At 37.1% G+C, this 23,824-nt stretch overlaps 2 long non-coding RNA genes across 2 annotated transcripts in view; both read right to left on the bottom strand.

The window, feature by feature from the left end:
* Positions 1-410: 410 nt before the first annotated feature.
* LOC138237744 (uncharacterized) overlaps positions 411-23,824 on the bottom strand; it is an 87,160-nt gene continuing 63,746 nt past the window's right edge. Inside the window, exon 2 of the long non-coding RNA XR_011189113.1 lies at positions 411-3,260. This is a non-coding gene — a long non-coding RNA (uncharacterized lncRNA). The remainder of the gene's footprint in view (positions 3,261-23,824) is intronic.
* LOC107078978 (uncharacterized) lies at positions 4,636-22,429 on the bottom strand. The gene is made up of 3 exons (XR_001479948.2): positions 22,193-22,429; positions 12,046-12,259; positions 4,636-7,465 (listed from the first exon to the last, which is right to left on the bottom strand). It is a non-coding gene; the product is annotated as an uncharacterized lncRNA (long non-coding RNA).

Raw genomic sequence — 23,824 nt, 5'->3', positions numbered from 1 at the left:
AGCATGTCCCTTCACCTTTTTGATTAGGCTAGATAACCAATGCACATGCATGCCTGATATTGTTCTTCGGTGAAGCGATTGGCAGTGATGCTGGTCTGAGTTTTACAATGCAGGCAGCCTAGAAGCATTCTTATTGTCCTTATATGGTCGTTTTGTATCCATACTGGAATATTCTTTTCATGTGGCTCCATCGTTAATATTATTCATCATCATCATAAAAACCGAACCAGTTTTTAGAAGATATATTTGTTGATTTATTTTAGGACAAATGCCCCTTTAACCCAGAAAAAGGATAGCAACAAGATTAAATTGTTACACAGAAAAAAAAGCGTGGTCGTTTAGCTTCAAATTGAAATGCACATTTTAATATGGCGAATTATTGTAAATAAATTAGTTCTGAGCCTCAGAAGTACGTTATTTATAATGGTTTAATACAACACCCAAATTGCACAAACAAACAGGCCTTATTTTCATATTCAAGGGATGCCTGTTTCTTATCTTTCTTATTAAACTGACTTGTAACTGCCAGCACAATTTACCTCATTAATAAAACAAATCCATTGTCTAATTAATCTGGCCACTAAGAGCTTGAAAACTATGGAATTATTTTCAGGTAGATTTAATGTACATTTTTTTTTAAACACAATTTAGAAACTGTTAAGACTGTGAAAATGCATGGAGGCAGAGGGGAAATAAATAATCTCACCAGGGTCCTCAGATGAGTATTGCAAGAAGATAATCCTAACAATTTTAAACACAGGATTATCGGTGTCATTATCTTCAGATCTAATGAACATCCATGGTAAAATGTGTAGATGTAAAAACATCTATATTCCCAAACTTTTACCAGGACTGGCTGGGCCTGTATAAGATACATATTGCTCTGCAAGGGTTTTTGGAAATACAGAAAACACAAAACAGGAGATTTACAGTATATTGGCCTGCCTTTAATAATAAAAAGGGTTATTTCAGGAGTGGAGCTTCACTCCCACAAGAAACCAGTTTCTAATTCTGGAGTATTTAGTGTCTGAAATTTCCACTCTGTGGCAAAAACTGTTGCGAAGGGCACTACAGTGAAATAATATTTGTAGATTTATTGATAAGTATGTGTCAGAGAACACACTGCCTTTGCCTTCAGTGGTATAAACAGACACACAGGGATTTGAGACTTGAGGGAGTGTCAGAGTTGTTCAACTGTGCAGAGAGATCTATTTACAGTATATATCAGTATTGTCCTTAAATTTCAAAAACAAATTCTGAATTTAATAGGCAGCCTCTGAGGTGAAGCAGGGAGTAAGTTAGCAGGCCAACATGTTGCAGGTTTTATTCTGATTATGTTTCAGAAATCCAAGTGGAGAAACCTGATTAATTAGATTAACAGTAATATTTTCCCAACTGGGTAGAATCTGACTTCTTGCTTCACACCTTATAAGGTCAGTGTATTTTTTTAATCTAAATTTAAAATAGCCAGTTTTTATGTGTTACACCCTCCGATTTGGAAAAACCCGAATATGTGTTTTTCACGTCTCGCATCTCTTGAGCTACGAACATTTGAGCACACCCAGAGTGTGAAGCAGTGTCTGCAGAGTCCTCTGACCCACCACTCACGTGTCTTTTAACCTGCGAAGACAGATCTCATCCTGCACATCAGGAACTTCCCTTGGCACCCTGAGTAAATCAAGAGCTCAAGACAGAAGCCCCCCTTCTGTTTCTAAAAAAACAACTTTTTTAGAACGTCTCTTGCTGCCCTATCGGCAATATTTCTCTAGGAAACATTTTCCAGATTTCTAACTTGACTGCGTTTCATCTTCTGGACACATTCACGAAAGGCGATGTCCTAGATAACAAGACAGACGTATTGCTGTAAAGTCACCGGGCTGTTAAAATTTGGAAATGATCTGCAAAATTGAAGCAGGAGCAGGTGATTTGTGTGTGTTTTTATTTAATCGTGCTTAGTTTAGAATTTCAAATGGATTCAATGAATGAATTCCTAAAGATTTACAGCTGGTCGTCTGTGAATTTAACTACTCTGTCTCTTGTGCTCTTTAACTCAAGATACCTAAAGGACATACAGTCTGGTAAACATTGTGTTTGATATTTGAGATATGGGTGTCATCTCAGTGTTGTCAGCATAAGGGAAGAAAAACAAACCTTGTTGAAGGTCTTAACATTTCCTGTTTAACCAGTTAACTGTAAGCTGACAAATTTCTAAGGGCAGTAGATCATTAGTCAATCAATGCCCTGTTCCCAGGGGGCCAGTTTGTTGCTGGAGTGTTTTCTGTTTTTTTCTAGAGGTCTGATACGGAGGACTACTTTTATTGCAACATCTGAGACATTAATTTCTTCATTCTGAATCAATATTTCCAGCCTGTACGAAATTGATTTTTACGATACAAGGCGCATCAAAATTTCGTTTTAGGGCAGACCCAGTGTGATATGCAAGTTTGTAGCTCAGTGGGGATTACTAATCACATCTTCCGGGCCCTGGTTTATAGCCGAAACATCTTCCGAGTTCTTCTAATGGAGGAGCTGATTTGCCCATGAGCTCAGAAGACAGAACGGGTTTTCCTGCCCACGTTTGTAGATACTTTAACTTTATTGAAGGACAAATCTGAGAAAAACTTTTTTTAGGAAAAACAGCACAGGTGGGGAAAAAAAAGGGTCTTTGATCAATATCAATCTGGCAGTTCATGAGTGAGCATAATTGCATTCAAGTTTTCCCCATTACTTGAGCAATATGAACTAAAAAGGAAAATTCCTTTTGAAGGTGTTTTTTGCTTTCCCCCCCTGACTGCATGGTACCGAAAGACTATTATCCGTTAAAGGGTACTGCTTATTAAGTCTAAAAAGCCTCCATCACTCATCCTGCACAATGCATGACTGTAAATTATGACATTATCTCTAGACCCATGGGAAGAAAGAAAAAAAGCTACACTGAGCACAGGAGCTGGGAAAGAGTAGGCCAAGACCTTCCAGTAGGCCTGTCAGACTTATTCCAAACATCAAGGGCTTAGTTATTTTATCCAGCCCAATACATCACAAGGTTGTCAGAGGTTTATGTGTGGCCATTGCCGGAGCAGGGCTGCAGCTGCTGTGCGGCTGGTGAGAGTCTGCCTCCAGGGACAGTTGCCGGGGTACGGAGACCGAAAGTATCTTCGCTCGTCTGGCATCCCAGGGTGCTGGCCCAGCAATGTTCTCAGTAAGTCACAACTGGAAGTAAAATGCTGTCACTGAGATAAAAGGGTTTCCTCTTCTGATCTCTGCACAAATAAGACAAAAAAATATACTCAGCCCATCACACTGTATTTTATGTCAATACTTTTTTTATATATTTAGCATGAAAAGGATATGCATGCATTGTTGAAGCCAAGCCCCCCCCACCCCCCTTGCTATACGTAACCTAGCAACTATTTAATTAAAACCGTGCCAGCTTTTTTTAGGGATGTGTTTCTGAGGTTTCGGATTTCCTATTTTCGGGGGATTTTAAAGCACACAATAAATGGGAATGTGGCATGTACCTGCCACATTTCAAAGTGTGCCACTTTCTCTTCCAGATGCCGCCTTTTTCATTTTCAAATCCCAGAGCGTCTGACATTTGTTTGGTGTTATCGTAGGAGCAATGCAGGTGTTAATACACATGAAAGCGATTCTTGGAGAACGGATTTTGACACTGTAGTCCACGCAACTAAAAGAGGTGGTACAAAAAGAGAGTTTCAAACTGTATCAGATTAAACTGAAGCGATCTTCAGATGATTCAAGTTAAGTACACGAACCTTTTCTTTTCTTTACATTATTTTTCTTTGGAAAATGGAAAATTGTATTGAGGAACTGCTGAATGAAATAAACCATATATAAAATATACAATTCTATAAAATGGGTATATTGAATTAAAAATCTATTCAAAATTAATGTACAAAGTCACATTTCTCTAAAATAACAAAATTTTATGACAAGGTCTTTTATTTCTCATAAACGCAGGACACACATTTATTTCACGAACGTGTCATTCATGAAGCAGCGCTGGAGGGTAACAGTTTACTCCAGGACAGGGGTGAGCTCTGTGTCTCCTGTATAATTGGAGAAAAGATTAAGCCCACACCCCAGAACCTTCATGGGTTTTTTCCTTCCTGCCTTTTTTTAATTCTGTTACAGTCTGGAACAAGTTGACTTTCCTTCTTGTTGAAGCTGATACCCTGGCATCTTTGACAGATTTAGTAAGATCCTTGGATCAATTAGCACCAAAAAGAGATGTTAAATGAGAAAGATGTCCCCATCTCTTTTATAACCTTTTTGTGATGTTATATTTCAACAACAGAATGAATCAACTATGGTCTTGTGGCCACAACAGACGTTTTCCTGTCTATTATATAACAAAAGGATCCTTGCTCTGATAATACGGTATGAGGTACTTATTACCTTGTTCGTAGAAGGGAGAGTTTCCTCAAAATATCCCATTTAAGTGGACAAACCGTCCGTTTAAATGGGATATTTTTATGAGGTACTAATGAATATTTTAAGGAAACTCTCCCTTATACGAATAAGGTAATAAGCACCTCATACCATACGGTATAAGCAAGTTATTTGTTAAATCACATAATGACTAATAAAAAGATAAGATAAAGAGGTTAGAAAATGGATGGGTGGATGTTTTATATAACAACAGGGTGTTTACATAACTGCTCTGCATCCACACTGTCTATATTGTTCTTATTGTTTCATTTCTCTCATGTGACCCTTGTGTTGCTCTGTCAGTCAGAGCTAAATGTTCGTTGTATTAATATACTCGATTGTTTACCTTTCTGTACCTGCACAATTACTCATACGTTTTCTTGATGCTAATGATCAGTATCTGAATTAGGCTGTGTACTAATATTTTTAAAACCTCAACCTCCAATTAAAAGCACTGACAATGTCATTTCTTATTCGTGGGACCAAAAGTGATATATTTGTGAGCATCTACATTTTGAGAACAAAATAATTATTGTTTCTTTACTGTTTCGTTAAAATAAGCCACTCTTGTGGAATACATTTACATTTGTAGCTGTATTCACATTTTTTCGTATCATTAGTGAACCTTTCGGTAAGCTAAGGATGATTGCAAAACAGACAGGTTAAGTACAGTACGTGAAGTATTTGAACTTCTGTATACACACATTATTTTTGCTCTGCAGTGCATACTTTAATATAGTGTAGTCGACTCCTTTTTCGTGCCTGTATGTCTCAGATTTACCATGGTATAAAGCCTTGTTGTATTCCCTGTTCTCTCTTTGTCAAACATGTTTTTAATGCAGTCTTACTGTATTTTCACCTTTGATAATGTTCTGGATTTATAATCAACAGGCTGTCCTTCTACCAAAAATAGCTTATGCACTCCAGTATAAACTAATGTAAGGATGTTTGAGGCAATGCAATTAGAGGAGATGTGAAATAGCTCTGCATGTCAACCCTTATTTTAAAACCTGTCACTCAAGCAACATTTGGAGTTTTTTTTTAAATAAAAGTTGTAGGGTCCTTGAACGATGCTGGAAATGTGGAGCCAAATTCTTCTCAGAGGAATAAAAATAATTTTAATGATATACAGGGGAACAAACAGAAAGTGCCCAACAAGAAATGATGTAACTCATTGCTCCGGTAAATAAATTCACTCTTTTGGGATCCTCGTAAGCACTAATACTTTGTTGTTGTTTTGTCTATTTCAGTTCACTTATTCCACATTGCGTTGGGCTTTTCTTTTCTAAATTAAATTAAAGCACAACCTGCAAAATGGTCAAAACTGGAAGGCTTGATTTTCTGATTTTATTGCTTCATAATGGTGCATGTGCAACATATTTTCACAGTTAAAATAAAGAAACACCATCAGTTGAAAACATTAAAGGCATGGGACTTTTAAAGATGTTTTTATTGGCTCTTTCGCAAAATAGTTGGGATCATAAATGAGCAGAAATACCACAGGATTTTAGTTAATGTACAAAACTCGATACATTCTGAATTTTGAGGTAATCTGGTCAATATAATCAGAGCTATAAAGCAATCTTCATTAATAAATTGGCCAAAATGTTCCTTTGTTACTATCTGAAAATATATAAAATCTGACTGTGTGCTATTCGACAGCTTCAGTTTTACTGTTAAAAATGTTAAAGCCCTGGTTTAAGTTACCTGTTTCAAGGTTTACATTGGTTTTAAGTTACCAAATTACAATGAACCTTGAAAAACAACAAAGAATACAACTGAGTTGTGTTTAAGGTGCTACACGTGTAAAACAATAAGACATTTTATGGGAATGCAACAGTAAATGGGAATACTTTATCGACTTAAAATTGACCTTTCTGACTTTTCAAGCACTATGGGACTTAGCCATTAGCAAACTGATATCATGTGATTATAAGTCGAATAATTAATCTTCACAAGTCCAAGTCCAAGTTCAGGTATGGACGGGAAGACAGAGTGGTAGAGATGGACAATTGAACCCACAGTCTGAATGCTGCAAGCTTGTTGTTCTGTTTTGTGGGCCAAGACAGACATCAGGTTAAAGGGTGAAAGCATTTGCAAAGCCTTTTATCATGCAAATGCACACAATTGTTCTTCTAAGCAGCGTGGGATTTCCATCTTGAGTGAATATATTGGTCACATTATTCGAAGTGTTCTGGCACAGGAACGGGCTTTTCTCTTGCACTATGTAATTTAACCACTTTCGAAAGAAATGTTTCAGTTTGACCTCATAGCATACGAATTATTAATTGGCATTATGTGTGCTGGGAAAATAGGTGTTCTTTATCCCCTGTTACTTTAGAAAAATGTAGGTGAATGAAAAGATTGACTAGCATTGAGATTCACATTTTTATATTTCACATACTAAATATACAAAATGACATTTACCGTGTTTTAAGATAGATACACATGGGCTACATCCATACTTACGTGAAAACAATATTGTTTTTCTTTGAAAAAAAAATTACTTGCATTGAGCACTTTTCATAACAGTAAGCCAATGAAAAAAAAATCATGAAAACGATTAGAAAAACATTTAAAAACTACCCCCCCCCCCAAATTTTTTTTATAAAAGGCTGCATTATGTAAAACAACCAATTCAAATTTTAATTTTATTTAAAAGCAGTTTTTGAAATGTAAGAGTGTAACATCTTGTAACACAGCTACAACACTGCTCAGTATTCCCAAAATTAACATTACAATTCTCCATAGTTCAGCTACTGTAAAAACTGTAACTGTCTACAGTTGGAGTAACTAGGTTAGAGATTCTATAGATTTTTGTTGGAATTAACAAAAGAAACAGCTCCACACAGAATTCCTTTGTTCTCAGAGCGTAGTCCCATTCTTTTCATTCTTGTCGTATTTAGATATTAAGGAACAAGTAATAGGTTTATTCCATGCTGAAAAGAGAAGAAAGAAAACACAACGTTTCGGCCGTGGATCCCTCTTCACGCGTATTGTTCAATGTAGTTCAAGTCTATAAAAGAAAGGAGGCATATATAAAGCTTTTAGTGTTTAATTTTTGTAATGCAAAACTGTATGTATATTTGTAATATAAATTTGTCATTCTTTATTTTTACATCCTTTGTTTTGTCATTGCAAATATGAATCCACAGGGCAGGGTTGAATTACAATTTCAGAGTTCTAAAAATGGAAAGAAATCTTCAACATCTTTAAAAAGGACGTAATTAGGAGTCAGTAATATTTACAAATGATCAATAAAGCATTAGTCTTATCATTGTGAATATTGTTTAATCACCAGTTATATTCAGTTCTTTAGAAACTTAGCACAGCTTCGTTTTATTATCTTTATAAGAAAATATAATTTCAATAGGACTTCAGTTATGAGTAAAAATGAAAGAAATGCATCTTTTTCAACAGGATCTTTAAAACACTTTCACAACAAATTTCTTGGTCCACTTTACTTTTGTAGTAGTAGAAATAGGGAATTAGTTACATTCTCTCAGGTCTCTCAGTTCATTAAATATAATTGTTGCATAAACAGTGTGTTCTTTACACATAGTGTATAACCTTCTATTTAGCCATGTTGTATTTATTTTTTTTATGTGTCATCTATGTCAGAAAATGCTCTCAGGTCATTAGGTACAGTATGTATTGACAACTGGGTTTAAGGGTTGTGTTTCTTGTTTGATTTGATAAAAGAGGAAGGGATAAAATATATATTGACCTAAAACAAATGCCTCATCAGAGAACTGCTTACTATTGATACCCCCTCTGATTAAATTGAAAAAAATAATGAGATTTATGACTGATTGCTGTTTCTTTCCTGATGCTTAATTTGTTACAAATGCTTCAGCACACTGGCTTCATTTTGAGTTTGCTGTGCCTGATATTTCTGTAGATAAGGACCAGAGTGGCTCAAAGTGGCCTTTGTGAAAGATAGAGGATCACACCTACAGTACCTTGTGCTGATCTCCAGACAATGGCTGTCACATTGTCCGATATACCTTCCTCCTTATTACCAGCTTTTGGAAATTGTAACCAAAAGAATGGAGCCAAACAATCACACGAAGAACAGAACCTTTCTCACGGTGGACACTCTTGCATCATTTTCTGAGAAGAATCAAGGAGTCCTCATTTTACATCTCTGATCTCCAGACTGTTCAATCAGCATCTCTAAACAAGAGCAATTTAAATCCAGCATCTGAGTCTTTTTTCAAGATTGGGATTAATGTTTAATTAATTTATAAGACGTTAGACCTTTACGTTTTATCAAGAGTCCCTGCAATTCAAATACGTTTCAGTTCACAATGCTTTTCTGTACTGTTCATGGCGCTTATATAAAAAGGAAAACGGTACAGATCACCAAATCTTTATTGAAGGAGTAAAATTAGATTTAAAAACCCACCTCCCTCCCCCAAAAAACAATCTACTTTTCTATTTAATGTTAACATGCTAACATATAGGAATGGTCTCCTGATCATTTTTTTTTGCATTGAGCACTATAAAATTATATTAATATTTCTTAGTATCATTTGTGAACAACATTACGATAGTATAAACAGAGTTTTGCTTAAGATGAAAATGAAAGAAAAATATGTTACAGTTCCAAACAGCTCCACATTGAGTTTTTGGTTTAATTGTGATGCACTAAAGGAGCTACTAGACTGAAATGCTATTCTGTCATTGTGAAATTTATCTGTGCATCTCCAGAAATTTGGAATCACCAATTTATCAAATAATTCAGTTTCCCAATGTCTCTGCGCCGAATTCTCCATGGCTGGCTGAAGATATCTATACAACTCCAGCTGTGCTTGGTCAGCTGTATGCCACCTCTTGGGTAATGCTAGTATTTAGCTAATGACTTACTCCAGACTCAACCCAGAGATGTCAGCAGTTCAACCTGCACTCAGCGCATGCTTTAGTGATTAAGTTACTGAGTATTTTTTTACAGTAAAGCTTTCAGTTCAGCCCTGAGTTGTTCAAAAAACTTTGAGGCATGGGAGATCAGAAACAATGCAGAGTCTTAACATTGTCGAAATACCAGTTATCCACTGCAGTCACTTAAACTTGCACTGCTTACTGATGTTAACAGGAATGGGAATAGATTTATGATGGGTCGTAATGTTGAAATTATGAAGTTTATGAAGACGGTATTTTAAATGTGCTGTGCTACATGCACTATTTCCTGCCTGGAAATGTTTCTGTCAAATCCGAATGAGGCTAAATGGAGAAGCATGATAATACTGTAAAATCTTTAGATTGTGTAATGGTGGCTGTAGCATAGGTGATCATGTGGGTCTGACGTATTAAACAAAAATGTGTTCAGTTGAAGAACAACAGGAAAGCAGCTTCACTGTCTGACACAGTGCAGATATGAATAAGGAGAAAGATCTACGTAAAAGGCCCTTACAGATGAGCATCAATATAGCTGTACATTTCTGTATTCATGTATGTAGCTTGGCTTGTTATACTCTGCAAAAGGTGCCCTGTGGTGTTTGGAGAAGCGTCCAGTGCCCAGAATTTGAACTGTCTCCCCACCATCAGGAAGGGAGTGTGCCGCTCACCTGGAGCTATGAGAAATAATAGTACACCATTTTCAGGGGATCTTTACACAAATACTTCTGAGTTACAGGAAAACAATAGCAAGCAAGCCAGAACAACTAGCACAGAGCAAATCTGCAAATATACCAAACGGTTCCCCATAAACCTAATTCAGTTGTTAAACTGTGGTGCAGGCAGTAAACACTAAGCCTCACAGTGAGCTATGAGGAGGATTTGTTCCTCCTGCCACAGCCTGAGGAACAGTGAGCCTGTATCCCAAATACGCTCCATATGTTTATCTGTAAATGTCTTATGATAGTTCAGGTGGGTAGCTGCGTCAGCATGCGTAGGCTGCAAAGGAACAAGTAATAGGTTTATTCCATGCTGAAAAAAAGAAGAAAGAGAACACAACGTTTCGGCCGTGGAGCCTTCTTCAGGTGTCAACACCTGAAGAAGGCTCCATGGCCGAAACGTTGTGTTCTCTTTCTTCTTTTTTTCAGCATGGAATAAACCTATTACTTGTTCCTTTAATGTCTTATGATTGTGTCTTTATTGTAAATGTCGGTAGATTTTTGTTTTATGTTAATTATATTTGTTTTGCTTTGACACTGTTTTTACTCATTAGTCATGCCAATAAAGCATCTTGAATTGAAGTGAATTGAGTTACTAAATGTTACGATATTTGAAAATTGAACCCTCTTGACTTCTGGAAATAAGCATGCCTTGAGATTAAGTTGCAAAGTGGAAATCTGGAGAACGGTCTGTTATTGTTTGACAATAATATAATTCATGTAATAGTGAACAGCACAGGGGACAATTTGCTCATGTAAAAACATTAATTCCTAATGATGCCATAATCCAGAAATTTCGTGTATCCAGGATGTGTCACAGGAGTTTCACAAATTGCTCCTCTATCTAATCATTGACTATTTACCACCTACAACACAATACATGAAGTACACACACAAGCAGCAGGGCTCCACCTGTTAAATTCTTGTTTCCAGTTACATTAATTAGAATAAAGCTAACCCCAGAGCCAGTGAGTCACACCCTGCTGTATGCATTAATTAGCATTCCACTAACCAGATAACCCCCAAATTCCCACCCCCAGTGATATTAATTAGCATATCAGTAACAAGCTACTGCGCTGAACCCACCGACTCATCCAGAGTCTCTCAGGATGTCTGATTAAAGAAGAACCCCTTGGACTGAATATTCAGCTTCTTTCATCATAGCTGATATCTCACTGGGAGAAAATATTTTACAGAGACCTCAAACTGTCAAGTGTACCTGTTCTTTTGGCTTGTCCTCCACACAGCCTACAATCCAATCTAATTGTCGTCTATTTCCAACAGACCCCTGTGCATTTGTTTCTTATTAATTCCACCAGGCCTAGCCGACAGTAGAAGTGGGTCAGTCTTTGTGCCTCAGAATACCACCATATACTGTACGGACAACTGTTCACTACACTACCTAACCTACAGCCACATGCTCCAACACACTCAGTTCTGTTGAATCTTCTGTCAAAGAGGCTGCAAGCTGTATCTGATCCTCTTTATCAGCTTGGGCCCAACAGGCCTTGCCCTGTTTTCAAGGTAAAGTGTCTCATTAGTTCCTCTCCTTGATGGGTGGGTCTGCTGTGCTCACTTACAGATTCTGTTTGAAAGAAAGCTCAACAGATTCCAGTCTAAGCTACTACTCACACCACTACTACCATTCTAGTAATGTGCTTTTGCAAAACATTGTTTACTGAGGGAGATTCTGTTAGTTTGTGCTGTGCTGCTGCAATGCACTGGTGTTATTTCACAAAAGAACATGTGGGAAGATGTTGAATCTAATCAGCCAGGTTGCTGAAGTCCTGCAACGTACAAGTTCTGCTGCAAGACACACATGGAAGAGATCCTTGGATCAATTATCTACTATCAACTAAACTGGATAGCTGGCTGAATGTCATCTCCTTTGTATCCTTTCTTAAGATTATAACGTTCTTATCCAGCTGTTTCTTGACACTCATTTGGGTGAAGGAAGAGCTGTATTGTCACTGTTTCGAACCTGGATCATGACACCCGTCAGCTGCGACTGGGATTCCACAGCCAGCAGTGATGTCATGGCGAGATGTGCTTGTCCCGCAGTTGGGGCCGGACCTTCGGTATGGGATGGCAGTGCCAGTGAGGTGTTAAAAGACAAGTGGCCAGAAGATGGGTCTGCCTACACTTCCCCAGTCTCTCCTGTGTGCAGTCACAGGGTCACGGTGTGCGGTCACAGGCTTTTCAAAAGAAAAACAGAAAAAGACAGAAGGAGTTCATTGAATTGACTTTGTTAATATCTATGAGGATTTTCAATTGGAAATATCCTTGTAGTGTTCTCCACTCCAGAGCACAAAGATTCAGTTCTCTTAGCGAGTCAGTGTAGGACTTTGCTGTGTCCAGGAAAAGTACCAGGTCTTTCTTCTGTGGACTGATTACAAAGCAATTAATTATTTTTTTTGTAACATACAGTGTCTTGCAAAAGTATTCATCTATTTCCTATGATGTCCACTTTTGTTGAACTGTAATTTATGTATTTTCGTGTTTTAAAGTTAATATTCTAATCAAAACTGAATTTTGTTCTGGTCAAAAGAAGTTAAATGTCAGAATAAATTGCACAGAAATTTCAGGTGCACAAAATACATTGACAGGTCAATGTCAGAGATAAAGTTGTAGAAAGGTCTTTAGCTTAAGCATTCAGGTTTTGAGAAATGCTTGTATTAAAATTAAAACAAAGATGTCCCCTGTAGGCGTTTCTTTTGAGAAAGACACTAAATTGTAAATAAAAATCATTTTTTCTAATTCATCCATTTTCAGTTGCATTCTAGTAAGATTATGTGTGTAAATGTACAAACCAATATGTATTTCTATACTTGTCCAAGGCACTGCATGTATTTTATCTACCAGTGTAGATTCAAAAGAAATAAAACTTGATAAAAATTAAAAACGTAACTTTAAAAAGCTTCAACTTAAAAAAAGGTTGCACATGTACCAGAATGGGACACTTTCTGGGTAAAATACATGTCCTGCTGTGATTTTTCCCATTGAATACTGAGCCATATGGTAACATATCTCTGATTCAGTGGAGAGTCCTGTCTGCACCTAAGATCCCCTTCAGGGGGCGCTACACCAAGAAGAGCAAATACATTTTTCTTCATCTGCAACATAATTCTTCCTGATTATACTACAAAGAAAAAAAAAAGAAAAATGTTGTCGCAGCCGTGTACCCCCTTTACCTCAAATGCCACCAAACTGTTTACTCTAATCTTTTCTAACCTTAACACAAGGCTGCGAAGACAAGTAGGGTCAGTCTAGCTTCTCCTGACGAGGCTCGTTCGAGCTGTGGGGCTGTAACAACACTTCTAGTGCTTTTCATCTGTGGTTAGTTACTCAGATGGATTAGTATCTAGGCAAGCTGGGGAGTGAACGCTATTGTAGATCAGTCTCCAGTCGCCACGACCGTCAGCTTCATGCCATGCCCTAGAAATCGTCCTGGTCTCCAACTTTAATGATCGATGTGATTAACCTATCACATTGCCTTTCTCAAACCTGATTATAGTACAGCCTGAGTTGCTGGATGCTCTCCATCGAACCGCCCACCATCTGTTGTTTATGAGAATCCCTCTCCCCTGGGCAGGGTCCACCTGCCACCCCCCGGAAAAACTTTCACCTCAGACTCTTAATAAAGACTCCTGGGATCCGGAGGGGAACCGAGGGTAAAATTGCAGGATTAGGGGATTAGGATATAGCTTTTCAGAGACATTAATCTGTTCAGGTGAGGGAGTGAATTGTAGACAGTGAAGTATCTCTGTCTGCCTGATTACCTACAGTACTTACCACCTCAGAATGAGGCCGATTGCGATTAGACCATCTTTTCACAGGTCTGTTGAGCGGTACTTGTACACCCTGGCTAGGCTGAGCTTAATTTTGATGTTTCACAACAGATTAGACACCAGATATTGATGTGATTGTGCTGACCTGATGCTACCCCCAGAGCTTGATTTGAGTTTACCAATTTTAACGTGGTTTTACTTTTGAGAGTGTCGCATTTCATGAGGTTGTACTTCATTTGTTTTTACAGTTACATCTCTTGTTCCATTTGGCTGTTGGCACTTTAATCATTTTGTTAAATACATTAAATTATATGTAAAATATTGTTAGTCTTGTGCATCAAAGTCATTTATTACATGTATGTAATTATATCTGAATAATTATGACATAAAATTATAAATCAGTATGTTTTGTTATTCATGTGCCATTTAACTAATGCATTCAACAGTTTAGCTACTACCCATATACAATTTTAACTTACCTTGAAGCGCCTACCGTTATTAGACTATTTTTAAAATGAGCAACAGAGGTCTTGAAAGAAAGACTAATGAAACTATACAGGGTGTAGTAATAGCACACATTAGTAACTGCTTTTCAGATTCACTCCTGGTCTCGCCTTATGGCTTGCCAGAGGCAAAGTGCTCCAGAAAATCAAAGAAACAGCTGAAAGACTTGAAGGCATATAAAGGATTAACATCTCAGACAATCATGAAGGCTGCTGCTGATGCTCGTGTCATTTTAGACATGTGCCAGAGAGGAAGGAGTCAAGTTGGTTAATGAACCGAATGTCTTCTTTAAGGAGGCAAAGCAGAATTTGTCGACTTCGCTCAAATGGTCAGGGTTTGTTGTACAATCGAAGGTTGGAAGAGTTTATGTACCTTGAAAACCTTGAAAAAGTTTTCAGTTTTGTCAAAAGTGAGTATATTTTCCCTTATGTTATCCTGAAAACCTGCAGTTTTTGCTGTTTTCTGATTTTAGTTCCTCTGCTGGTACACAGGCACTATTAACAAATCAGCATGATATGGCAGGGTTATATGGTTTGTGTAGGGAGAGATATCACAACTTGAGGTAGATCCGTTCTACTGGAACAAGGACAAAAGGGCATGGAAAATGTAATAGTTTATTTCACAGATTTAATAAATAAATCTTTCTCTTCTGACAGCTTGTGTCAAAAGAGAAATCTTCATGGATTCAGTGTACTTTTTTATGTTCCAACTGCGGGTTTTCATTTCCTAAAATAAACAATACAAAAGAAGAACGAAGATGCAAAGGACAAGACCGTTCTCATTTCTCACTGATTAGTTCATTTTTGTTTGTTTATATTACTCATGTACAGAATATTCTCCATTTCTGTGGTCAGATTTAGCTGTATCACACTAATGGACTCTACGAAGAGAAAGTAGCTGCCTATGGTTTCTAGTTTTAACCTCATACTGTATGTATAACATTTAAAATTAGACATAAAAAATAAAATTATGATTTTGCCTCTCAATGGATTATGGGAATGAATATTAATTATCTCTTGCCATTTCATATCAGTTAAACACACGCATAGGTACTATACATGTTTCTCAGCATATTTTGAGGAAATGTGCTTATTACCTCATAAAGACATAAGAAGAATCATTAATAGTTGTCTAATTTTTGTTAGGTATGAATGGCACTCTTGCTGTGAATGTATTGCATAGTCATCACATCCCTGTATTAAATGTCAGAGACACAACTGTGTTCAGATAACACAAATTTAGATTTCCCACCTCATGGTGAAAAAAAATGGGAGGTTGCAATGTTTTGTAATAGACTAGGGTGAATAAAAGTGTATTAGTACCTAATTAATTATTGAATTATTGCTCAATACAATATTTGATAATCACTGTTTGAGGAGGAAAGTCAGTACTGCAGAATAGATTAAAGAAGCCAGTGTTGCCCAACCAGTTCCTTAGAAGAATCATGTTTGCCAGCAGAACTGTTCCAATTTGTCCTCGTTTTGTGCTAATTGAAGGTAGTGGCAGAGCCAGGTTGACTAACAAATCACAGTCTAGTTCCCCTTGAGAGCTCAGGACACTGGTTGCCTGAGGAGCTGTCAGTAAACACAGATGCACCCACTTCAGCTTCACAAAGCAGATACCAGGGGGAATTTAACTGTAAGGCATATGCTGAGGATACAGTAATACAGTCAGTACAGTTCACATCAGAAAAGGGGAAAAAAACAACCAAAGCTGAAAAGCCTAAAAGTCAGTATTTCCTGTATTTGTTTGTGATGCTTAGCTTCTGTTGCTGTATGAGGTGTGTTTTAGTTTCGAGAGGTTTGAGAATTGTTTTAGTCTGGGTTGCCTGTTGAGGCCCAAAACCATGACATGTGAAAGTAAGAAGTACTGTACGTGGTACAATCCAATCATTTCTTTGATCTTGTTTCTCTCCGGCTTGTGTTCCCGTCCAGCACATCTGCATTTGGAGTCACAACTGCACCATCTTTACCTTCTGAAATCTATCTTTCCAGACCGCATCTATGATTCCTGCATCCTGCCCCCATTTCTATGAGCTGAAATGCACTGCTTACTGTCTCTACTACTTGTTAAAAGCAAGTAGCCTTTACTCCTAGTAGCTGTTACACAAATAAGAGGTTAATAGATTCATGTTCAAGTCATGGCCCTTGAAATGTGACATGCAGTTGACTATTAAAATGTTGATGTTGCGCAGAAACGTCTTTCTTTCATGAATGCTGAAAACATGATTAGGGCTATTATAGGAGATTAACTGGATGTATACATCTCTTTGCATTTGAAATGAATGCAAAGAGATCATCATATACTGTAGGAGGGGACCCACTTCATCCACCACTGAAGTGTAGCCCCATGTGAGCGACAGTGGACCCAGCAACCCCAGTACAGGGTAAATTAGGTGAAGAAGTAAAAAAATAAAAAACCTTCACCAGTTAAATTAAGGAGATGTTGGGGGAAGGCATGAAAGATTGTTCATGCCCATAGTAATTTAGTGAGGACACCAGAGTTTAGTGATGTCAAATCTGGTGCTTTGGGGCAGTGCCATCGCATCTTTCACGACCAAGAAGTCAGGACCTTGTTTTAACATCTTATCTGAAAGTGTCCCTGTCACCGAACCGGGGCGTTGCTTTGGAAACCGCTTATAGCCGCTCTCTGGTTTTCCATCCCAGGAATAGTCGCAGGCCAGCTTATGAGATGTGTCAAGGGTACAGCATAGTGCTCCTATAAAGTGGTCTTTTACTCCTAGTTGCAGTTACACAAATAAGAGGCTAAAAGATTCATGATCATGGTTGAATTCGTGGCCTTTGAAATGTGATATGTAGTTGGGCATTAAGGTTTTGAAGCCAGTGGCGATGTTCTAAGGCACGTTCTGCAGACCTCAAAAGGATATAAAAGATTTTAACTGGGAAGAGGCCAGTTTGCCAGTCTACCGGTAGCACATATAGTGACTACTTGCTAAATTGAATCAAGGATCTCAGCCTCCCTCCTAAACTCCCTGGGCCAACAAGTGTCTCCAGTTCTCAGTTTTAAATGCACTTGATTTCAAAGAAGTGCAATTCTTAGTGCTACAGGTGCCAGAAGTACATGTGACACTTTGCACGGTGGATAATAATATAGTAAACATGGCCTAAATGACTTCCTGTAGATGTGTCAGAACATGTAATTATCTAAAAAAAAAACAACAGATGTCATCTTCACATCTTGGCTTTAAAAGGAAAAGCAGAAGAAGGAGTTCACTTTTTGGAATACAATGTTGTACCTTTTTCGATTTTCGGATGCCAGGTATTACAGATCCTATAGGAAAGCTGTCCTAAACTCGAGAATGCTGATATCATCCACCATGCAATCAATAAGACTGTGCTGTTACTTTGCAAAGTCTAACCATCCCCATGTTTTTTTTCCAGAGTAGTCCTTTCAATTTTAGGTACCAGCCTACTTATCTCAGCCTACTGTGTTATCTGTGAGTGTACAGCTAGCCGAACTGCAGGTTTTGTTTTTGGTGTTATGGAGTTCAAATGCCCTTTTCTGTAACACATTTGTCAAAGTAGCCAAGAGTTTCCAGAACAGACAGTAGCTCAGTTCACAAATAATGCATCACATTTGCGTCTCTGTAATTTAAATTAGTTCACTTTTGAAAACACAAAAAGCCCAATTTAAATCCTTGCATTACACCCTTTCCAATAATTCTCCTGCATGACTGGATTTCAAGTCTTATTGTACGTCAGAAATCCTGAGGTGATCATGATCGTGTCATTACAAAGTCCTTTTCAGAGTGCACATTAGCAATATGTTTCTTTTAGTCTTTATGCCTGATAAGTATTAAGGACTGCTGCTAGATTTCCTGATTAAAATATAACTTGGTGTCCAACTAATGAGCACAGTGATCTACAGAATTAATACAGGTGTGATAGATCAACAGAGACAAGACTTTTTCCAGTACAGATTCCTTACATTTTCATCTTTTGACAGTGGTTCAAATAAAATAGACTGTTAAACTACACACTTCTGTCTCTGCAGATGTCCTTGGGAAAATTACTTTTCACATCCCTTGTTCTTTGCCTTTACAATGGCATTTGTAAGGGAGTCCTGCAGGATCATGAGACTGTTGTAATTTTTTTAATTGCACAAATATTGGGTTTTTCATTTTAGGACCAGGAAGACATAATTAGTATTTGTTATCATGAGAAGAATAAAACCAAAGAAATAAACATTTCCTTTCATGTGAATATTTTTATTCTGATTATTTTTACCCTCTGTTTTGCTATTGGGTACAGTGCAGAGCCTTGACCAGTCTCAACATAGAGAACTGTACCCTAAAGCAGAGCCTAGATTATCTGCCCAGGCAGAAATAATTAACCATCTTTATCAAACAAACTGTAAGATCCTGATTTTAAAAAGGTAACTACTCTGTACCAGAAAAAAAAAATGCAATCAAACCTTTTTAGCAAAAAATAAAAGAAATATCTAAAGAGTTTACAAGTTTGGTAGAAAAAATATCTTGACATTTAAATGTTATATCAAAATCACACCAGAGATCAAGTTCAAGTGATAAACCTTTATTTTAAATGTATCTGTTCTTGCTGTTTTACACTCTGCCCTGACTGTGACCCATTGAACTCACTTAGACACTTAATGGTTAAATAGTGGAAAAACATTTTCTCACTGAGGAGCTGATCCTGGACCTGTGACTTGTCTGTTGTCAGGAACATCTGTCCTCAGTCCAGAATGTTTCACTTGCGCAATTCTGCCGTCCTCACAATCAAGACAGGGCTTTGTGTGGGAAGGGCAGAGAAACACTAAAGCTTAGGCAAAGTTCACAACCGGGTCACACTGAATAGAAACATCAATCTGGGCAACCTCATAGTGACCTTCCCATTCCTTCAGACACCATCGGTGTTCTTTTGTGGACACAATAAAGCTTGCAGCTATTAATTTATATTTAGAGGGGAAATTAAACTATCATCTCAACAGTTTATGTGAGGGAACGTAGAGGTTTTGGGGAGCAAGCTGGGAGGTCCAGAGGCTCTTCACAAAAAAGCCCTTTCTCAACTTGTGTACCAGTCATAGCCTGAATAGGACAGACAGAGACTGAATGTGACTTTAGAAGAAATGAAGGGAGGAAGGTTTTTGAAGCAAAGTGTCTGTGTGTGTGTGTGTGCTCGTCTAGTTTTAAGGGTATGTTTGGGCTCATTAAATTGCAGGACAGCATAGCCAGTCAGGGCGAGTAAGGAAAGAAAACTGTCAAGTTCAAGTATAGTGTAAGCTATGATAATTAGGATTTTTTTCTTTACAACACATTAGACCTTGGTATATATTTTCAAATCTAGATGTGACTTTTTCTGTATGACACTTAAAGGACAATGGCATGGGCTTAAGTTATCAGGAATTAAGTTAATTAATAAAGGAAATGTAAATTAGAGAAGCATGCATCAAAATTAATAATATCTGAATACTTTCCCAGCTCAAGTAAAGACTTCCTTATAGGAGTTACCTGAAAAAGCTTGTGTGCTTATGTTAAAGTGAATGTTAGCATGCATTTGTGTCTAAGAGGGAGTTTCAACTCTATATTAGGCTTTAATTCAATTAATTTATAAATCTGTTAAGATGGAATCTCTCGATATCACAAAGAATATTATTTCTTATTAACAAAATTCATATGCTAATGTACATCTCTGCATAATTTGTAGAGAATGCAAACTATTAGTGAAGTGATCATTTCAATGCCCTGCCTCGTAGATATTACTTTGTATCTTTCAAACAAACAACTAATATTTGGAATTTTGTTTCAGAAGCCTGTTGTGGTTCCTCTGCTCTCACAACACCTAATCGATGATATGCCACAAAGGGAGTTCATTAAACTGCTGAATATCCTTTTTGAAAAGTCTGGTGATTAATCCATTACATTTTGAACCAAAAATTACTTTTGAATTACGTATACTACACATCATTGAGTAGAGTGCTTTGGTGAGCTCAACGTGTGTAAGACAATAGTATAGTAATGGAAAAATAATGCTTATGTCATAAAAAATCACCAATAATCACACACTTGCTAAAGTAAAGAAAGACGTCTTAGATTCCTTTTAGGCATTCAGTTTAATTCCTTTGACGCCGGTGAAGAATAAAATCTGGTTCTCTGATACAAAGCCAAACGTGAACACAAGTTGTCATGCACAAGTCCCCTTATTTCCCTGTGTTAACACTTGTGTTTCAGATTTAGGTGACAGAATGAGAACAGGAAAAGACTCTGGGCGAAAGCCAGATATGCAAAGGTAGAGCTTATGGAAGGAGGGTACTTGCTCATTACAATTTCAAGAAATTGATTCACAAATTTTACTTGTATGTGTTGACTTAGTCACAGGGTAAAAGGAGTTTATGGATAGCGTGTTGAGCAGCAAGAGTGCTGAAGGTCACCTTTGTGAAAGCCACTGTTATTAATACGTCCAGTTCAGACCAAGAGTGCTGACATCAGACACTTTTGGGAATGGGGAGGGGGAATTATAAATCTCACAACTATTTACAAGACATGAAAGATGTGGTTTTTAAGGGAACGATGGGGCAATCTGATCTTCATATCTCAATAGCAGCATAGCCTTTAGATCTGAAAGCTGAAGTCCAATCTTTATAACTGAACGTAAACAAGAGATTTTGTTTGTTCATTCCTGAAAAAATCTGTTGTCCCTTCTTCAGAAAAATATTACTTGTGGTGACTGCTGTTTCAATATCAGTACAGTGATAAAGATTTCAGGTATACCTTTTCAACTTTTTTCTGCATATAGTTGTCCAATCAATCTATAATCATATAACCAGTCTCTCCATTCTAGAAACAATGTGCACATGTGCCGTCATCAGTTCAAAACTGCTGTGGAAGTTTTAATCCATCCTTTCCTTACTTCAAGGATTGATCTCTGCAATGCCACTGAATCAAACTGTCCCTACCTTTACTCTAACAGCAGCCAGGATGTTAAGAAGTGCTATGATTGATAATCACATCAGTCCAATTTATGCCTAAGAATAAAACGTTCTGCTTTCATGGCTTTACCAAGACTGGTACCTCTTTACCACATTGAACCAATTCATAGTAATGTTTCAAATAGCAGACTGAAAGTGACCTCCTCTGGATGCCTTTTCTTTAGACTGTGGTTTTTGAGCTCATTCTTTGTAAAGATCTGCTCCAAAGCTCTGAAACTCTATACTTAGAGATACTAGAAACTTATTTTCCGATTTTTAAAACCTGGGTGAAAACGCTGATTTTATCTAGCTCACCTCAGAGTCTAGAAATGACTTCTAAGAAGAATAAAAATGTACCTTTCTCAGTTGCAGTATTTGTGCATGATTTGCGTGCTTTCTGATTCTGATGTACAGTAACTATGTCGCTATGCATGTGACACAGTTAGACATTAGAGTGCAGTTTTGTTGCGTGATCTGTGCTATTTATATCACCAGAGAACTGTGAGCATAAATTCTGAAATGCGCTCCTCAAACAAGAAGGCAACAAACAAAATATTCAGGAGAAAATAGACTTCAAATATTTTTATCAATGAGGGTGGAAATTTCTTGTCTTAGATTACAAAGGAAGTGCAGTATTGTATAGAAAATATTGGTATTGGTATTCTGAGAGCAAATATGCATCCGACTATATATATCTTATCTGCTGAAGAAAAAACAAAGAAAACAGATGAGATGTTTGCTGCAGTGCAAAAGGAACAAAAATCTTTCAGAAAACTATCAGCTGCACAGATTGGAATTATGAGAATGATCTATGTGTTTGTGCATGAAATCACTAGGAGCAGGGCACCAAACTCAGGAGGAATTTATAAAGGCACATAAAAGTATACTTACTTTTTTTTTTCGAGACTCTGCTTCAGATTGGCGCCCAAACAAGAAAAAGCAGTTCAAGAACAAAGCACTGTGAATCGTGTCGCGCGCAACTCTCGGAACCTGGACATGTAGTTGAAAGGTAAGGTAAATAATTCCTCATGAAAGCTGTGATGTCAAAGTCTCAACTCAGTTGTGGAGTATTCTGTAGTTCAAGGTTTCACTGAAAAACGTGAGCTCACACAAGAGCTGGCATCAGTGCTGTCAGTGAATGACACACCAACTGGAAAAAATGATCAGAGGCTTTAAATCATAGCATATTAAAACTAGCAGTAGACTGGAACCAATAGGTGAGAGTCCCCACTCAGAGTCTGAATTTGACAAAAATGGAGGGATTGTTTAAATTAGTCTGAAAAAACACATCCGAAATACAGTTAATAATAATAATAATAATAATAATAATAATAATAATAATAATAATAATAATAATAATAAAGTGATTATACAGATAAATGCCCCGAACGTGATCCAGACTCTAGTATAGTTAGTAAACCAATCACATATGCAGATGAGACAAAGTCGGGTGGAGCTGGTGATACTCCTGATCGATTGGACATCAATCAATTGATTTTATTCTTACAATCCAGAGCATTCTCAAGGCACGTCACATAAAATATACATAGTAAGCAGACAAAAAGAGATTAATATAATACAATATATTATGCATGTGTAATAAACAGATTCAATGGAAAGAAAGAATAAAAAAATATAAATTGAGGAACGTTTAAAACAAGTTAGTTTTGAGGTGAGAAAACATGAGCACAATTAAAACTGTGAGAGGTATTGCAAACAGGATGCAAGAACATACATTTATATACAATATAAATACAATACATACAATTATATATAGTGAGTGGCATTGAATTAAAAGAAATAATGTGTGATATAGATCACATTTTATGCTTTTATGTTAACTCACCACTTTCTAATCTGCACAGTGTTGGTAAGCAATACGGATAAATAATGCTAGGATATATTATTAAGAATATAAATTAAATCCAGGAAAATAATATTAACATTTGAAATGTATTTATTCAGTTTGGGCTATCATGCTGCTCGAAAGATGTAGTTCTTTAGATCATACAGCAAAGAAGAACCATACTAATTCCTGGACTAATAGGAAGGAGATGACTATGTTTTATAAAGGAAATACATTCTCATAAAGGGAACTGAATCTTTATAGTCTGGAACAGAGACAAATTTCCTGGGGACCTAAAACTCTTGGAAGGCATTGGTCAAGTCAATTCAAGATCAACAACAATGAAGGTACCCAAGAACACAACTGGAAAGTACGCCTAGGAGCTTTCAGGGCAGAACACACTTTACCCAGACAATGTAAGATCCTTAAGAAACGAAGGATCAGAAGGACTCCATGGATTATTAAACTGCTGGCAACAATCAAATAATCCAAGTGACTTTTTTTCTCATTTGTGCCCTTTCTCATATTGTTCTAGTCTTAAATGGGATTTCATAGTCTGAGATCCTATGCAATCTTAATAATCAATTGAATTACGAACTTTGTGTTTTGTGTTTTGTGTTTTTTCCACTGGTTTCAAGCGAGAGTCAGATGTATTTAAAACACTAAACGGAAATCCA

This window comes from Lepisosteus oculatus, chromosome 3, assembly GCF_040954835.1.
Source record: "Lepisosteus oculatus isolate fLepOcu1 chromosome 3, fLepOcu1.hap2, whole genome shotgun sequence".
NCBI classification, from domain to species: Eukaryota; Metazoa; Chordata; class Actinopteri; order Semionotiformes; family Lepisosteidae; genus Lepisosteus; species Lepisosteus oculatus.
Note: the sequence above shows the minus strand (reverse complement) of the source record. Positions and strands in the feature narration are given on the sequence as shown.